Source organism: Peromyscus leucopus, chromosome 10, assembly GCF_004664715.2.
Source record: "Peromyscus leucopus breed LL Stock chromosome 10, UCI_PerLeu_2.1, whole genome shotgun sequence".
Classification (NCBI taxonomy): Eukaryota; Metazoa; Chordata; class Mammalia; order Rodentia; family Cricetidae; genus Peromyscus; species Peromyscus leucopus.
The window spans coordinates 74397323-74415413 of record NC_051071.1 but is presented as its reverse complement, the minus strand read 5'-3'; the positions used below and the strand labels follow the sequence as shown (position 1 = coordinate 74415413).

Below are 18091 nucleotides of genomic sequence, written 5' to 3'. Positions count from 1 at the left end.
TCCTGATCCTATTGCCAGGGGGCCCCTTAAGCAGATCAAGCTACACAACTGTTTTGCTTATGCAGAGGGCCTAGTCTAGTCCCATGGAGGCTCCACAGCTGTTGGTCTAAATTTTATGAGTTTCCACTAGTTTGGTTTGGTTGTCTCTGTAGGTTTCCCCATCATGATCTTGATGCCCCTTTGCTCATAGAATTCCTCCTGTCTTCGATTGGACTCCTGGAGCTCAGTCTGGTGCTTGGCTGTGGATCTCTGCATCTGCTTCCATCAGTTACTGGATGAAGGCTCTATGATGACAGTTAGGGTATTTACCTATCTGATTGCTAGCCAGTTCAGGCATCCTTTCCAATATTGCTAGTAGTCTTTCCTATTCACTTTTCCCTTCCTTCCTCCCTCCCTCTCTCCCTTCCTCTCTCCCTTCCTTCCTCCCTTCCTTCTTTTCTCCTCTTCTTTCTCTTTTTAAAATTATTTGTTCAGATCCACAACTCATTTTTCGGGGTGGCTGGATTGTTTGTTTTCCTGATTCTTTTTAAAATGTTCTTCATATATTCTAGATAGCAATTCTCTTTTGAATATATAACTACCAAAGATTCTTTCCACTCTGTGGGCGTTCTCTTCACTTGATTGTTTTCCTTGACGTACAGAAAATTTTCAGTTTTATGAGCGTCCATTTGTAAATTGTTGGCATTAATTACTGAGCATATAGAGTCCTATCCAGAAAGTCCTGTGCCATTGTCTTGTCGGGTGCTTTCTATGTTTGCTTCTAGTGGTTTCAGAGTTGAGATTCTTGATTCATTTGTACAGGGTGATAGTATGTGTCTAATTTCATTCTTTTGTATGTGGACATCTCATTTTTCCAGCATCATTTTTGGGGGGGGGGCATACTGTCTTTACTATATGCTTTTGGCTTCTTTGTTTAACACCAGGTGGCTGTCAGTATGTGTGCTTACTTACGACTGAGTCTTCTGTTCAATTGATCTACATGTTTATTTTGATGTTACTGCCATGCTTTTTTTCCCACTACTTTGGCTCTGTAAAATAACTTTAAATCTGAATTATAATCCCCTCAGTGTTACTCTTTTTGCTCAGACTTGCTGTGGCTATTCAGGGTATTTTGTGGTTCCATATGAAATTTAGGATGATTTTTCTGTTTCTGTGAAGAACGTTATGGGGATTTTGATTGGGATTGCCTTAGATCTGTAAATTGCTTCTGGTAATATGGTCATTTCCACAATATTCTACCAGCCCATGAGCACGGGAGGTTTTCCATCTTCTAGTGTCTTCTGCAGTTTATTTCTCCAGGGGTTTACAGTTTTTATTTTATAGATCATTAGTCCTCTTGGTTAGGTTTATTCCAAGGTATTTTTAGTCTATTACAAATGAGTATGTTTCCATGATCTTTTTTCAGTTTGTTGCTATTGGTATATAGAAAGGCTATTGATTTTGTGAGTTGATTTTGTATGCTGCCACTTTGCTAAAAGTGTTATTTCTAGCAATGTTCTCTTACATATAATATCCTATCACCTGCAAATAGAGATAAATGCATAATTCTTTCTTGTTTCTTTACTCTAAAGACTTCAGACATTATACTGAAAAGGAGTCGGGGTTATGGACATTGCTGTCTTGTTTCTGATTCTAATAGGATTGTTTCAATTTTTCTCTCTTATGTTGGCTTTGTGTTTGCCATACACAACCCTGATTGTGTTTAGGTATACTCACTCCAGTCTTGTTTTCTCTAGGAATCTTATCATTAAGTCTTGCTGGATTCTATAAAGGCCTTTTCTGTGTCTCTTGGGATGATTATGTGATCAAGTCAATTTATATTACTTATTATATTTACCAACTTATGTATGATTAACCAACCCTGTATCTCTGGGATAAGGCCAATTTGTTATTGTTGAATGATATCTTGGTATATGCCTGAATTCAGTTTGCAAGTTTTTAGCTGAAAGGTTTTGAATCTGTGGTCCACAGGGACAGTGGCCCTTTGCTCTCTTTTGTTGGCTCTGTCTTTCCCTGATTTTAGAATCAGAGTTATACTGGTTTCATGAGATTTTGGAATTGCTCCTACCATTTCTTTTCTTTTTTTTTTGGATAACTTGAGAAGCAGAGGATGTAGTTTTTCTTTGAAAGTCTGGGCAAATTTTGCTGTGACTCCATCTGGGCTTGGCTTTTTTTTTTGGGGGGGGGGTCAGGAAACCTTTCATTATTTTTAAAATCTCTTTATTATGCCTGTTTAGGCTGTTTGTCTCTTCTTGGATTAATTTTGGTTGTGCAGATGTTTCTAGAAATTTATCCACTTATTTTAGGTTTTCCAGTTTAATTGAATATATTTTTTTTTGTTTTTGAGATTGTAATAGAATTCCATTTCTCGCTTCTCTTTCCTCTCTTTGCGCCCTCCCATACATCCCTCCCTACTCTCCTTCAAATTCATGGCCTCTCCCCCACTAATGGTTATTACATGCATATGTATGCACACATAGATACACATACATACATATTCCTAAATATATCCTGCCCACTACATATAAAATTGCTTGTGTGTGTGTTTTCAGGTGGAGAATGGTTTTAGCATATTCCCTTACAACTTTCTGAGTTTCTTTGGAGTCAACGCTTCTGCTGTCTTGTTCATTTCTAATTGTATTAACTTGGTTTTACTTCTTTTAATTCTTTAGTTAATTCAGCTAAGAGTCTGTCAATCTTGTTCATTTTTTTCCAAAAATAAGTTCTTAGATTCCCTGAATCTTTTTATATTTTCTTTCTATTTTCATTAATTTATGCCAGTTTTTTTATTTCTTCCTTTATACTGGATTTGGGTTTACCTTGTCCTTGCTTTTCCAGATCTTGAGTTGAATCATGAAGTCATTTATTTGTGCTGTTTCTCATTTTTTAATGTATGCACTTAGAGCTATAAATTTACCTCTTAGGACTGCTTTTAATATGTCCCAGAGGCTTTGGTGTTCTGCTTTCACTTTCATTTAGTTAACTGAAAATAGATGTTTTTTCCCCTACAGTATATTCTGCCCATGGTTCCTCTTCTCTAACTCCTCTCAGATCCTCCTCACTTCCCCACCCATGCATATCATTACTCTTTCTCTTTCTCTCATTATAAAACAAACAGGCATCTAAAAAAAATAAATAAGATAAAAGCAGATGTATTTTTGTCAGAATAAGACAAAAATAAAAACAGAAAAAAGAGTCAAAGAAAAAGCACAAGAAATACACACAGGTGCAGACACACACACACACACACACACAGACACACAAACACAGAAATACCATAAAAACACAACATTGAAACCATAATATATAAGGAGAAAAGTAGAAAAAAAAAAAAAACCTGCCTAGCCAAAGCATTATGAGACAAAAATCTCCAAAAATATCACTGAGTTTGTTTTGTGTTGGCCATCTGCTGCTGGACATAAGGCCTGCTTTTAAGTGTGGTTTGTATACCCAGTGAGCCTCCATTGGAGAAATATAATTTTTCTTTTGTGAGCAGGTATCAGTTGGAGACAGCTTATGGGTTACGGATGGGGGCTTGTGTCCATTTCTATTCTCAATACTGGGACGCCATCAGGTCCAGACCCATGCAGGCCCTGTGCATGCTGCCACAGTCTCTGTGATTTTACTTGTGCAACAAATTCTGTTGTGTCTAAAAGGTCTTGTTTCCTTGGTGTCTTTCCATCCCTTACAATCTTTTGCAGAGTTCCCTGAACCCTGAGGATAAGGATTTGATGGAGACATCCCATTTAGTACTGATTGTTTTAAGGTCTTTGACTTTGTACATTGTCTAGTTGTGGGTCTCTGTATTTGTTCCCATCTACTGTAGGAGGAAGCCTCTGTGATGATGGCTGAGCAAGGCACTGATCTATGCATAGAGCAGAATGTCATGAGGAGTCATTTTATTGCTGTTCCTTTAGCAGAAGAGTAGTATTTGGTTTTTTTCCTAGTTCCCTGACCTAACTAACCTCTGGGGTTGTACTGATGTAGCATGCTTTTGAATATTTTCACCACTAATTTATCTATCTATCTATCTATCTATCTATCTATCTATCTATCTATCTACCTATCCATATGTGAATACATACTGTATTTGTCTTTTGGGGTCTGGGTTCACTCACCATGATTTTTTCTAGCTTCATTCATACCCATGAATTTAATGATTTTTTTTAATAGTTGAGTAATATTCCATTGTGTAAATGTACCACATTTTCTTTATCCTTTCATTTGTTGACAGACATCTAGGCCATTTCCAATTTCTGGTTATTATGAATAGAGCACCAATGAACATGGCTGAACAAATATCTCTGTATTAGGATGTAGAGTCCTTTGGGTATATGCCCTAAAGTGATAGAGCTAGATTTTGAGGTTAATCTATTTCCAGGTTCCTGAGGAATTGCCACACTGACTTCAATAGTGGCTATACAAGTTTGTGCTCCCACCAGCAATGAATGAGTGTTCCATTTACTCAACATCCTTGCCAGCATGAGCTGTCATTTGTTTTATGGACCTTGGCCATTCTGACTGGTGTAAGATGAAATAGTTTTGATGTAAGATGAAATAGTTTTGAACTGATGTTCCCTGATGACTAAGAATGTTGAAAATTATTAAAGTGCTTCTCAGCCATTTGTGTTTTCTCTGTTGAGAATTTTGTTTAGATTTTCATTCCATTTTTAAGTTGGATTATTTACTTTCTTGGTGTCTAGTATTTTGAGTACTTAATATATTTAGATATTAACCTTCTATTGGATATATAGTTGGTAAAATCTTTCCCCATTATGTAGCAGGAATCTTAAAAGTTCTTATTAATAAAATCAAACCCGAGGCCAGTTATTGGGGTCAATGCTGGTAGATCAGAGAGACAGAACAAGCCACAGCTAACCTCACCTGGCCAACTTCTCAGCTGGTCTTGGTTCCTCAGACTGGAAGCTTCTGTGTCCTCATCCAGAATGAATCTCAGCTGAATTACTGCTCAAAAGCCTGAATGCTTAACCAGCCAAATGCTTAACCAGCCAAATGCTTAACCAGTCAAATGCTTAACCAGCCAAATGCCTCTAGTTTCTGGTCCTCAAGCCTTATATACCTTTCTGCTTTCTACCATCACTCCCTAGGATTAAAGGCTTGCTTCCTGGGATTAAAGGCATGAGTCACCATGCCTGGCTGTTTCCAATGTGGCCTTGAACTCACAGAGATCCCAGATGGTTTTCTGCCTCTGGAATGCTAGGATTAAAGGCGTGTGCTATCACTGCCTAACTAGTGGCTTTTCTGTTCTCTGAGCCCCAGATAAGTTTATTAAGGTACACAATATTTTGGGGAACACAATACCACCACGCCATTATGTGTTCAGATGCTTTGTGTGAGGGATCCTTTGTTGTACAGAGGCTTGTGAGCTCACATTTATTAATTGTTGTTCTCGATATCTGTGCTGTTGGTGTTCTGTTCAGAAATTCTTTTCCTGTGTCAATGAGTTCAAGGCTGTTCCCCACATTCCTGTCTATCAGATTCAGTGTATATGGCCTTATGCTGAGGCCCATGATCCATTTTGAGTTGAGTTTTTGTGCAGTTTGATAAGTATGGTTCTATTTGAATTTTTCTACATATAGCCATCCAGTTTGACCATTTTTTTTTCCAGTTTGTATTTCTGGCTTCCTTATAAAAAAAAATAATGTGTCCATAGGTGTGTGGACTATGTCAGGGTCTTCAGTTCTATATCGTTTATCAGTATGTTTGTTTTTATGTCTATACCATGCTGTTTTTATTACTATAGCTCTATAGTACAAGTTAAATTTGGGGATGGTGATACCTCCAGCAGTTCTTTTATTTTTCAGTATTGTTTTAGTTATCCTAGGTTTTTGTTTTTCTGTATGTAGATGAGAATTATCCTTTCAAGGTATGTGAAGAGTTGTGTTGGAATTTTAATGGGGATTGCCTGGAATCTGTAGCATGGGAGAGCTTCCCATCTTTTGATATTTTCTTCAGTGTCCTAAAGTTTATATTATATATTTATATAATATAAGTCTTTTACTTGCTTAGTTTGAATTATCCCAAGGAATTTTTTTGATGTTATTGTGATAGGTATTTTTTCCCTGATTTTTTTTTTTCTCAGTCTGTCATTTGCACGTAAGAAGGCTATCAGTTTTGCCGGGTGGTGGTGGCACACACCTTTAATCCCAGCACGCGGGAGGCAGAGGCAGGCGGATCTCTGTGAGTTCGAGGCCAGCCTGGGCTACCAAGTGAGTTCCAGGAAAAGGCGCAAAGCTACACAGAGAAACCCTGTCTTGAAAAACCAAAAAAAAAAAAAAAAAAAAAAGAAGGCTATCAGTTTTTGTGTATTAATTTTGTATCCTGCTACTTTGCTGAAAGTGTTTACCAGCTGTAGGAGTTTTCTTGTGGAATTTTTAGGATCTCTAATGTATACAGTCACCTGCAAATAAAGATACTTTGACTTCTTCCATTCTGTTTGTATCCCCTTGATCTCCTTCAGTTATCTTGTTGCTGTGGCTCAACTAAGTTTGGACAACAGCAAAAACAAAACCAAATTTTCATTCAACTTAGGTAGGATAGAACCTCGTATGAAACACATAGCCAATTAACTAAACTTACATGCCAAGGTTCTATTAACAAATCACAAACAATATGAAAGACCAAGACAATGTGTACCGCTCAACCCCCCCACCCCCCAAGAAGATCACCAGTCTTATAGAAATGTTCTCAAATGGCAATTACCTATATGAACCTCAGGGCAGAGAATTTAAAAGATCATAAACATGGTCAAAGAATTCAAGGCACTTAAAGAAGACACAATGAAACAAAATAAAGTTCAAGAGGGTAAGAATAAACTCCTGAGTGAAGTCTAACAACACCCTCATGGCTGAGTATAATAACAAAGAGAATTCAGGATTATTCAGAAATACTGAAAAACTCCAGGTGGAGCTCCAGGAGTCCAATGGGCACGTGAGAGAGGAGGGATTATATGAGCAAGAGATATTGAGACCATGATTGGAAAAAGCACAGGGACAAATTGCCAAACTAGTAGAAACACATGAACTATAAACCAATAGCTGAGGAGCTCCCAACTGGATCAGGCCCTCTGGATAATTGAGACAGTTGATTAGCTTGAACTATTTAGGAGGCCCCCAGGCAGTGGGACCGGGACCTGTCCTTAGTGCATGAGCTGGCTGTTTGGAACCTGGGGGTCTATGCTGGGCGCTTTGTTCAGCCTAGGTGAAGGGAGGAGGGGACTGGACCTGCCTCAACAGAATCTACCCTGCTGAGCTGAATCCCCAGGGGAGTCCTTGCCTTGGAGGAGGTGGGAATGGCGGGTGGATTGGGGGAAGGGTGGGGAGGGGTGGGAGGAGGGAGGACAGGGGAATCCATGGCTGATATGTAAAATTAAATTAATTATAAAAGAAAAAAAAGAAATACTGAAAAAAATGCAAGCCAAAGTGAAGATGGAATTGAAAAATTCAAACACCCCTTATGAATATAGTATAAGGACTTCAGAATAGCTATTGTGAATGTGTTAAAGGAACTTGACGAGGATAAATAAATCCCTTAATTAAGTCTGTGAAAATACAAACAGTGGAAGGAAGTGAAGAAAACAGTTCAAGTCATGAAAGTAGAAACAGAATCACTTAAGACAACCCAAACTAAGGTAAGACTGGGAATGAAAAACTTAGGAAACTGAACAAAAACCTCAGAGGTAAGCCTCACCAACAGTGTACAAAAGATAGAAGAGATAAACTTAGACACTGAAGATAAGATAGAAGAAGTGGATACCTCTGTCAAAGAAAACTTTAAATCTAAAAAAAAAAAAAATCAGGGCACAAAACATCCAGGAAGGAATAGTACAAAAAAATTAAATCTACAAATAATAGGAAGAGAGGAAGAAGAATCCCAGCTCAAAGGCCCAGAAAATACTTTCAACAAAGTCACAGAAGCAAGTTTTCCTAGCCTAAAGAAGGTGGTGCCTGTCAAGGTATAAGCAACATACAGATCACTAAGTTAAACTGGACATGATGCACAATAATCAAAACACTAAATGTACAGAACAAAGAAAGAATATTTAAAGCTATGAGGGAAAATGTCCAAGTGACATATAAGGGCAGACCTTTTAGAATTACACCTGACTTCACAATGGAGACTCTAAAAGCCAGAAGGGACTGGAGAGCTGTTCTACAACCTCTAAGAGACCACAAATGCCAGCCCAGATACTATACCCAGCAAAACTTTCAATCACAATAGATGGAGAAAAACCATTGTATGATAAAACCAAATTTATATATCTATTCTACAAATCCAGCCTTTCAGAAGGTACTTGAAAAACTTCAACCTGAAGAGGCTAATCACACCCAAGAAAACATAAGGAATAAATAATCTCAGACAAGCAAATGAAAAGAGTGGGGACACACACACACACACACACACACACACAAAAAAAAAAAAAACTGAATCAACAAAAAAATACTTATTGATAACTCTCAATGTCAATGGTCTCAATTCCCCAGTAAAAAGAAGCAGACTAACAGACAGACTTGAAAATAGGATCCATCCTGCTTCATCCAAGAAATATACCTCAACATCAAGGATAGACATCACCTTGGGTAAGAGGATGGAAAAGGATATCCCAAGAAAATCTACTTAAGAAGCAAGTGAGAGTAGATATTTTAATATCTGACAAAATAGACTTCAAACCAAACTAATCAGAAGAGATAGGGAAGGACACTACATACTCATCAAAGGAAAAACCCACAAAGAGGATGTTGCAACTCTACACATATATGCACAAAAACAAGGGCACAGAAATTTATCAAAGAAGCACTACTACAGCTAAAATCACATGCTGACCCCACACAGTGAGAGTGTGTGACTTCAGTACTCCACTCTCACCAATAGACAGGCCAGGCTATCCAGGCAAAAACTCAACAGAGAAATGCTGGAGTTAATGACATCATAAAAGGACCCAGCAGATACTTATGGAACATTTTACCCAAAGACAAAAGAATACATCATCTTCTCTGCACCTCCTGGAACCTTTCTCCAAAACTGACAACATACTTGGACAGAAAGAAAATCTCAACAGATACTTGGACACAAAGAAAATCTCAACAGATGTAAGAAACTTGAAATAACACCCTGCATCCTGTCTGGCCACTAGGGATTAGAGCTGGACATCATCAACAGCAGAAACAACAGAAAGTTTACCAAAAATAGAAAATGAACAACTAATGAATAAAGGATGGGCCAAGACAGAAATCAAGAAGGAAATCAAAACCTTTTTGGAATTAGATGAAAATGAAAACACAACATACACAAACCTGTGGGACACAATGCACTCCCTTCTAAGAGTGGGTTCATTGCACTAAGTACCTACATTAAAAAAAGTTGGAGAGATCTAATATTAATTACTTAATGACACACATACAAGCTCTAGAATTAAAATCAAGAAATAGCACCCAAAAGAAGTTGATGGCAAGAAACAATCAAACTCAGGGCTGAAATCAATAAAATACAAACAAAAAAATACAAAGAATCAGTGAAACAAGGAGATGGTTCCTTGGGAAAATCAATAAAATTGACAAACCCATAGCCAAATTACTCAAAAGACACAAAGAATATCCAAATTAATAAGATTAGAGATGAAAAGGGGACATAATAACAGATACTGAAGAGATCCAGCAGAGAATCATAAGGATATACTTTAAAAGTCTGTTCTTCACTAAATTGGAAAACATAAAAGAAATGGGTAAGTTTCTTGATATATACAACCTACCAAAGTTAAATCCAGATCAGACAAACACTTTAAATAGACCTATTGCCCCTAGTGAAATAGAAGTAATTAAAATCTCCCAACCAAAAAAGTCCAGGGCTAGATATATTCAGTACAGAATTCTACTAGACTTTCAAAGAAGAATTAATGCCAATAATGTCAAATTATTCTGCAAAAATAGAAACAGAAGGAAAAATTGTCTAATTCCTTTTATGAGGCCACAGTTACCATGATTCCCAAACCATATAAAGACTCAACAAAGAAAATTACAGACCAATTTTCTTTAAAAGCATAGCTGCAGAAATTCTCAATAAAATACTTGCAAACTAAATAGAAGAACATATCAAAGAGATCATCAACCATGATCAAGTAGCCTTCATCTCAGAGATGGATGAATGGTTCAACATAGATAAATCAATACATGTGGTCCATACAAACAGACTGCAAGATAAAAATTAAATAATCATCTCCTTATATGCAGAAAAGACCTTTGACAAAATCCAACACCCCTTCATACTAAAAGTCCTAGAGAGTAGGGATACAAGGGACATACTTCAATATTAATAAAGGCAATTTACAGCAAGCCCACAGCCAACATCAACCTAAATGGAGTTTATATGTGCTTGAGCCCTCTTGTGTCTGGAAAATACTGTTTGCTTGGAGTCATCCACCACCTCTGGCTCTTACAGTCTTTCTGCATCCTCTTTTGCTTAGATCTGTGAGCCTTGAGAGGAGGGGCATGACACTGACATCCCACTTAGGGCTGAGTGCTTCAAGGTCTCTCACTTTCTGCGTGTTGTCCAGTTGTGGGTCTAATTATCAATTACCTTCTATTTCAAGAAGCTTCTTTGAAGAGGGTTCAGTGGTGCAGTGATCTATGGGTATATTATGTCATTAGGAATCATTTTATTGTTTTGTTCATTTAGCAGATGAATTGCAGTAGGTTCCCCCCTAGGCCTATGACCTCTCCAGTCTTAACAGTTTCCTCATTCACAGTTTCAGGCATGGGTTCCTTCCTATGAAGTAGGCCTTTTACCACACATTTGTACCACTACTGCAGCAGTATGTCTTATAGACAGGTCAGTATGCTATCTCACAGGTTTTGTAGCAGGGTGAGATTAATGACCACTGTTCTCCTCTAGAAGCATGTATAGTACCCGTGAGCAGAATGAATGCAATTCAGCTGGGCTGAAGCTTTTACTTATGCAACAGCTTTATTTCTCCATGTTTGACGATATAAGTATATCAGGTGATATATTTAGCAATATATAAGGTCTTACTGTCAGGTAGTGGAGGTTAGTCATTTTTTTTTTATTATAACCTTGCCAGAATTTTATCCTAGCTAATTCCCTCTTTCTCTATATTTTAATAAGCACAACACATTATTAAATTGTCATCATTTAGATTTCTTTGGTCATCACCAATGCTTATATTTTCTCAATATTTTTCTTTAAAAGTATCTATTTAATATGTGTACCCGAGTATATGTGTGTGCACCACATGCACACAAGTGCCTGCAGAAGTCAGGAAAGGGCTTCAGGTCTGCTGGAACCAGAGTTACTGACAATTGTGAGCTGCCATGTGGATGCTGAGAATTGAACCTAGATCCTTTGAGAGAGCCTTGAGTGCTCTTAACAACTAAGCCATCTCTCCAGCCCTATTTTTCTACCCTTTAATGGTGATTTCTTCATATTTTTCTTATAAGCCACAGGGAAATTAATATAATTTTCAATTTGTGTGTGTTGTTTTTCTTTTGGTTTAGCAGCTATACCTGAATCTGATATTTTAACTACTTTCTGTGGCCTCTTGGCCCCACAGTCAATGCCATGCTGCTCTGGTGAGATTTCTGATCCTGCTGGCATTGGCTCTGCTGCCAACTGCAGTTTTTTCTTTAATTAACATTTTTTCCATTTATTTTATATACCAACCACAGTTTCCCCTGTTCCCTCTCCCTGACGCCCACTCATCTCTCCTCCCCATCCACTCCTCCTCCATCTCCATTCAGAAAGGGGCAGGCCTCCCATGGGCTTGAACAAAGCATGGCACATCAAGTTGAGGCAGGTGGAGTTCTTCCCCCTGCATCAAGGCTGGGCCAGGTAATCTGGCATGGGAAACAGGTTCCCAAAAGCCAGCTGAGCACCAGGGACAGGTCCTGATCTCACTGCTAGGAGCCTTACAAACAGACAAAGCTACACAACTGTCACACACATGCAGAGGGCCTTGGTTGGTCCCTTGCAGGTTCCCTAACTGTTGGTCCAGAGTCCATGAGCTCCCATGAGCTCAGGCCAGGTTTCTCTGTGGGTTCCCCATCATGACCTTGACCCCCCTGGCTTGTACAATCCCTCCTCCTTTTCTTCAGCACGACTTCCGGAGCTCAGCACCAACTGTAGTTTTTAGCTAAGTCTCAGTCGTTCTATTTACCAATAAAGACTTGGGAGTCAGATGTTGTGGTGAAAACCTGCTAGCTCAGAAAGGCCGAGAAATGACCAGCCTTTTTGGCTGGAGACTGAATCTGGGAAGAGTTGTGGGAAGGAGAGTCAGGACAATTAAAATTTATTCTATGGAATGCTCAAGAACTAATAAAAATAAAACAATGAGATATCACTGTAGAGAAAATGAAACACAACTAAAGACTATGTTGAAAGTCTACATAAAAAAGCTGGGCAGCTGCTACTAACTGCCATGAGGTTCTGTTAGGTCTGTCCCACTTTGTGAGTCCTGACTTATCTATGCTGAGGTGGGCTTTTCAAGATGCCACTGCTTTGATTCCTCTATGCTCTGGCAAATAACCCTTCACCTGTGCTCCTAAAAGTAACTACAATAAATTGACCCCACTATCATCTTTGCCACTTTTATTTAATTACAGAATTAATTTTTACATTTATTTATTTGTGTGTATGTGCATGTGCTCTAATAGTGCACAAATGCACATGAGAGGAACACTTGTGGGAGTCAATTCTCTTCTTCAACTATTTGGGTTTTGAGTGTTGAACTTCGGGTTGTAAGGCTTGGCAGCAAGTACCTTTACCTGCTGAGTAGTCTTGCTAGCCCCTATTATAATTTGTTGACAAATATCTTAAACAAGTTTAAGTGAAAACACCTCTGTGAAAAGGCTTTGTATTTCACACTAATTTCTTACATAGCAGATGCTTCAAATGTGTTTATTAGCCAGGTTCATCTCATCTGCCTCCTTTGCCTTTCTTGGCATGGTAGACCTCAAAGTGACAAAGTAAGAAACCCCAGACAGTGAACAAATTTGGCATTGCTCCTTTATAAATAAGGGGGTTTGAGAAAGAATTATGTGCAACAGGCGTAATTTGTTAGGTAAAATGTCTACTTGCCTGGTGTGTTATTTTGTATCTCCTAAATTATTATACACCGCTGGTGCCTATCGCAAGGCCACATAGATGGATTTTTGGAAAAAATGAGCATTGACTCACAAACCAATGTGGAATGACCTCTGCTTTTCCCACGCTAACTATGTGGGCTGACGAAGCAACTTTACAGTAGCGTCTACTTTTACCCTGTCCAGAAGTCCCTGTTATAAGAAATCGGATAGAAGTTAACCAACATGACCTGTTCTGGCCAGACAGCTGCAGAATTTGCCAAAGGATATTCATGCTTTATAGTCCACCATATTAGATTTAATGAAGGAAAGGGAAACCTCCTCCCCCAAATGTTACCATCTAACTGAAGAAACAATGTATGACTTTGATACATGAACTGTCATGGGATATTTCAGGAAAAACTATGTAGAAGAAGCAGGACATAAATTGCTGTGAAGGATGTGGGATCTATCTGATGACTTAGTTGAGAAAGGGGATCATTGTTTGTCTGCTGTGTGTCTCAGGCAAGGCTCTTCATTATTTCATCTTTCATCTTTCTTATCTGTAAAAGAGTGTAACTAAAGCATCCACAGAGGAGCCAACAGTGAACTCTTAGAGAAGAACCTGACATATTACAAACACACAATTAATGCAAATAAATACTGATTTAGTGTAGGCTTAATTACAGAAGTGTTCTTGCAAAAGGTAAAATTTAAATGCTGCCTTGCCAGGATGACTATAGAAGGACAGGCAGACTTCTACATTGAGGGAAGAATCTGTGATTGTAAATAAGTTAATTGCATAATGATGGAGATAAGCAAATTAATTGAGGCAAACTATTACTAGTGGAAAATATATTTAATTATGAAGATGGAATATGACTATAATGCCAAATATAATAAACTTTTGTTATTCTTTTTGGAAGATGGATATACTAATAGTCCAGGGTAACATGAGGCAAATTAGAGTTACATCTACCCCCAACTCCTTTTGTTTCACTTAAGGTACTTGTAGTCAAAGGACAATATCATGGAAACTGAGAACTTTAAATAACCTAATATAACCCTGTATAATTAAAACAAAAAATCAAAGTTTTTATTTTAGAGTTTTTTAGCTGTAGTATAAAATTTTATATTCATATTCAAGTATAGAGGAATGTCATTAAATTTTATTTATTGTCTTTTTACGTTCCTAGCCTTGGTTCTTATTTCATATAATTCCTACTTACAACTGACTCTTGAGACAGATAATGTTATTGTTCAAGTTTTGTAGATGAAGAAAGTGAGTTGAGTAGGATTAAGTAGTTTGCCTCATAGGAGGCAGTCTGGGTGTAACTATCAAAGTTGAACTTTTTTTAAAATATTGAGCTATTTCTTGATGGACATGGATTACAGTAATGAGTGAAGAATCTATATTATGACTCTCAGACGCTGCATCATAGGGTATATGGAGTGTTGGTTTAAACACCATCAGAACTCTCCCCCTTTTTCTTGGAATTTCTTGAACATCAAAATCCCAGGTAGGTTTGGAGGGCTTTTCTGAATTTTAGACACTATGAAATAACGCTCGGTGGATGTTGTAAAAGTGCCCACTCTGACTGAGATGATGTACAGAGGTGAGAACTCTCAGAAGCAGGCGGGATTTCTTATCTAGACCCTGTTGCCTGCCTTCTGTCTTCTCAGCATTTATGGCTGAAACACAGAAGTGCAGAGAGCACAAAACTTCAAGCAAAATAACAGAGGAAATACAGAGAGAGAAGCACATTCATTTGCTTTGTAGGCAAGCAGGATGTATTTATCTTGACGGGTTGTACTATACTTTTTAGGATGTAATAAATCCAGCCTAGAATGGGGTGGGGGAGAATGTCTAGTAGGCTTTACCTTCAGACTATACCTTGCACGTCCCTCTTATTATATTTATTCCTCACAAGACTTCTAGGAGGCTGGTATTATTAGGATTCTTATTGAGGAATGAGGATAAAAGAGGCAGAATCAGATCTCCAATCTAGACTGGGTTCAATGACCGTGGCTGCCCTACTACCCCAGCATGCGCATTGGGAAGAATATCTGCTTCCCACAAGGGATTTCAGAAATGCAGCATCAGAGAGTTTCTGTCATTACACTGTAGGTCTGTTCTGACAAGCCTCAAAGAGACCTCCTGAGAAAAGGATCATGATCAAATACCAGTATTATATTCTATGCCCCCAAGACTGCTACTGTTTCTAAAAACCTCACAGTAATGAAATTTAGAAAACTTTTCCCCAAATTTAGTTTTCTTAAAGCACTTAAAAAGCCGCAGAACTGGTGTTCTGTAGAATGTCCTTTAGGAAATTATACTTAACCTAAGTCTATCACAGTCTGAGGTATGAATGCCTCAGAGTCCGAGGAGTCATTTACTTTTGTTATCTTCAGTGGTCGCCATATAATAGGGATTAATATTTATTAAGTAAATGACAAATAAACAAGCATGTGATATTTCTACCCAAGCTATTCCAGACACATCTATTTGAGATGAAAGGGCAGCACAGAGGTGTGAGGAGGAAGAATGCTATCATTCAATATTGTATTGAAGGATATTCATGTTGTCTCTCTTCATTTTCAGATGCATTATATGTATATATATATATAAATCATATAAATTAAACAAGTATCTCATACAGTAAAACATGCTGTATATTAATTAAGCATATTAATTGGTTAATACTTATATTTCACAAGATGATGGAATGGAAACAAGAAAGTAATCTTCTTTGTCAAGACATTTCACTTTCATACCAGCCTTAGAATGCCTTATTGTCTCAGTCTTTAGAGACAGTCATAGAAACTCAGAGAAGTTAAGGTACATGCTAAAGATATCTATCTAGGAAGCATGTCAGAGTTTGAATCTAGTTTAGTTTGGCTTCAAAATTCATACCTTACTCATATTTTCCCTGAGCAGGGAATGAGAGTTGAATTAGGTTCTACTAATGTAGCATCACAGACTTTGAAACTTTTATGTGCTTTATATATGTTATGTTGCTTCCCATGTGTGTCTGCTGAGGATAGTCCCTATGTTCATTTCTTAGTTCAGTGTGTCGTGCCTCAGAGATCAGAAAGCTTACTTTGAAGAGCTGCTAAGAACTGGCAGTCTCTGATTAAAGACCTGGATCAAGTTGGAGAAAATCATATTTTTCCCACTATGCATTTTTGTCTGATAGGCGATGCCTGAAGGAGTCTGTGGGAGGCAATTATCCTGGGAAAATATACGTCAGAAATACCAAGAAATGGGTTCCTTTAATTCAAAGACCCATTAGCAGAAAGCAAACCACAAGAGTCAGCACACTAAGTTTTAGGGGTTTCATGAGTCAGCTAGGAGACTAATTAGTTATAGAGAAACATTTTAATATTATGAGAGAATAATGTGCTAAGGAGTTAGAAATGTAAATTGACTGAGTAGTTTCATTTCCACATAGTTCCTATGGATTCCAATAAATAATGATTGTAAAAATTATAAAATAAAGTATTTTCAAATTTAGTTATCTATCCATCACTCCATCCATCCACCCACCCACCCACCTATCTACCTACTCACCTCACATATCATTCTTCAGGAGATATTCGCCTTTTTTTTTTTTTTTTTAGATAAGCTCTCTTACTGGGTCCTGGGCTCACTAATTTGGCCAGGCTAGCTGCTCTAGCTCCATCTCCCTTGTGCTGAGATTACAAGCATGTGTCAACATGTCTGGCTTTTTGTGTGAGTGCTGGGGATAGAACTCAGTTCTTCATGCTTGGAAGGCAAACACTTTACTTACTGAGCTACATCCCTATCTCCAAAATAAGGAACTTTCACACTGTGATAGGCATATTTTACGAACATGGAATGCATTATCTCTTTTTTAATATCAAAGTTATGTTGAACAGTGTTTTTCCTTCTGAATGATAACTATGACCAAGGCTAGGGATCAATTGCTCTTTTTAAGAAGGCATATTTATCTCTGCCTGCCTGGTTTCACTAGTGCATGTTATCTGCCTCATCTGGGTGGATATTTTGCCCTTTCATATCTGCTTTAAATCATTATTGCATTTTTTTGTTCAGGATAGCTGTGGTTAGATTGTCTTCCCCCCTGTGCCCCATTACATGGTATACACTACTGAAAAAGGTAAGCACAAACTGAGATTCTTAGTGGAGGAGAGCAAAATGGGAACAAATGCACTCTCAGGCCTCATGGAGGCAGGGTGCCCCCCAAGACCTTGCAGTTGCTGTGTTGTCTGCCTTTAGCTTCACGACTTGGCGGGTCTGGTGACTACCCTACCATGGTTATTACCAACAGTTACCATCTGTTGTGTAGCAGTTTCCTTTAAGATTGAAACATTCTACCCTGCAGTGAAAGGATTCAAGACAGAAGGTAAACAAATCAAAATACCCCCAGGAAGTCCCTGAAACTGACCAGATTTACCAGGCCCCTCCCTCCCTCCCAGAAAAAGCAATGAATGCTGCTGAAGAGTCACTCTCAGACCAGCTAAGCTCCCCAGAGGAAGCAGAAGCCAGTCAAGCTGCCTGGAAGAGGTTTAGACCAACAGAGTCAGTTGGAAAGGACACTTTCCAAACTGTTGTACCACTTACAGGTTGTGCAGCATGCTCCAGAATCTTAGCCTTTATGAGCTGTCACCCACGCTGAGGTGGGCTTTGGTGATGCAACTGTCTTTGAGTCATTTCTCCTCCTGTAAGTAAACCTTCACCAGCGCCCCCATAAATAACGCCAGGAAAGCTCATTGGTTTACCAAATTGGCCTTTGGCGTTATCTGTACTTTCGTCAGTCTTAGGCTCCCTATCTGGAGAGAGCAGACGCTTATGTTGCATCTTCCCAGGAAAAGTTTTGTCACACAGCACCAGTTACTTCTTGAAATTCCAATTTGAATTTCCTGAGAGGGAATGTGGCTAATTCAGCATTTAACTAGTCACATTCCATAAAAGCCATTCTTGAGCAGAGCAGTCCATAGAGTACTGGTTAGAACAACTA

The 18091-nt window shown here is 38.3% G+C and overlaps 1 protein-coding gene across 3 annotated transcripts in view; it reads right to left on the bottom strand.

Annotated features, from left to right (window-relative positions):
- Positions 1-17867, bottom strand: part of Ambn (ameloblastin) — a 34409-nt gene extending 16542 nt beyond the window's left edge. For 2 of the 3 annotated variants that reach the window (XM_028863914.2, XM_037209137.1), the window contains exon 1: positions 17695-17867. The gene's annotated coding sequence lies outside the window, so the exon portion shown is untranslated. The remainder of the gene's footprint in view (positions 1-17694) is intronic. The other variant, XM_028863903.2, reaches the window with a different exon arrangement.
- Between the last annotated feature and the right edge of the window lie 224 nt (positions 17868-18091).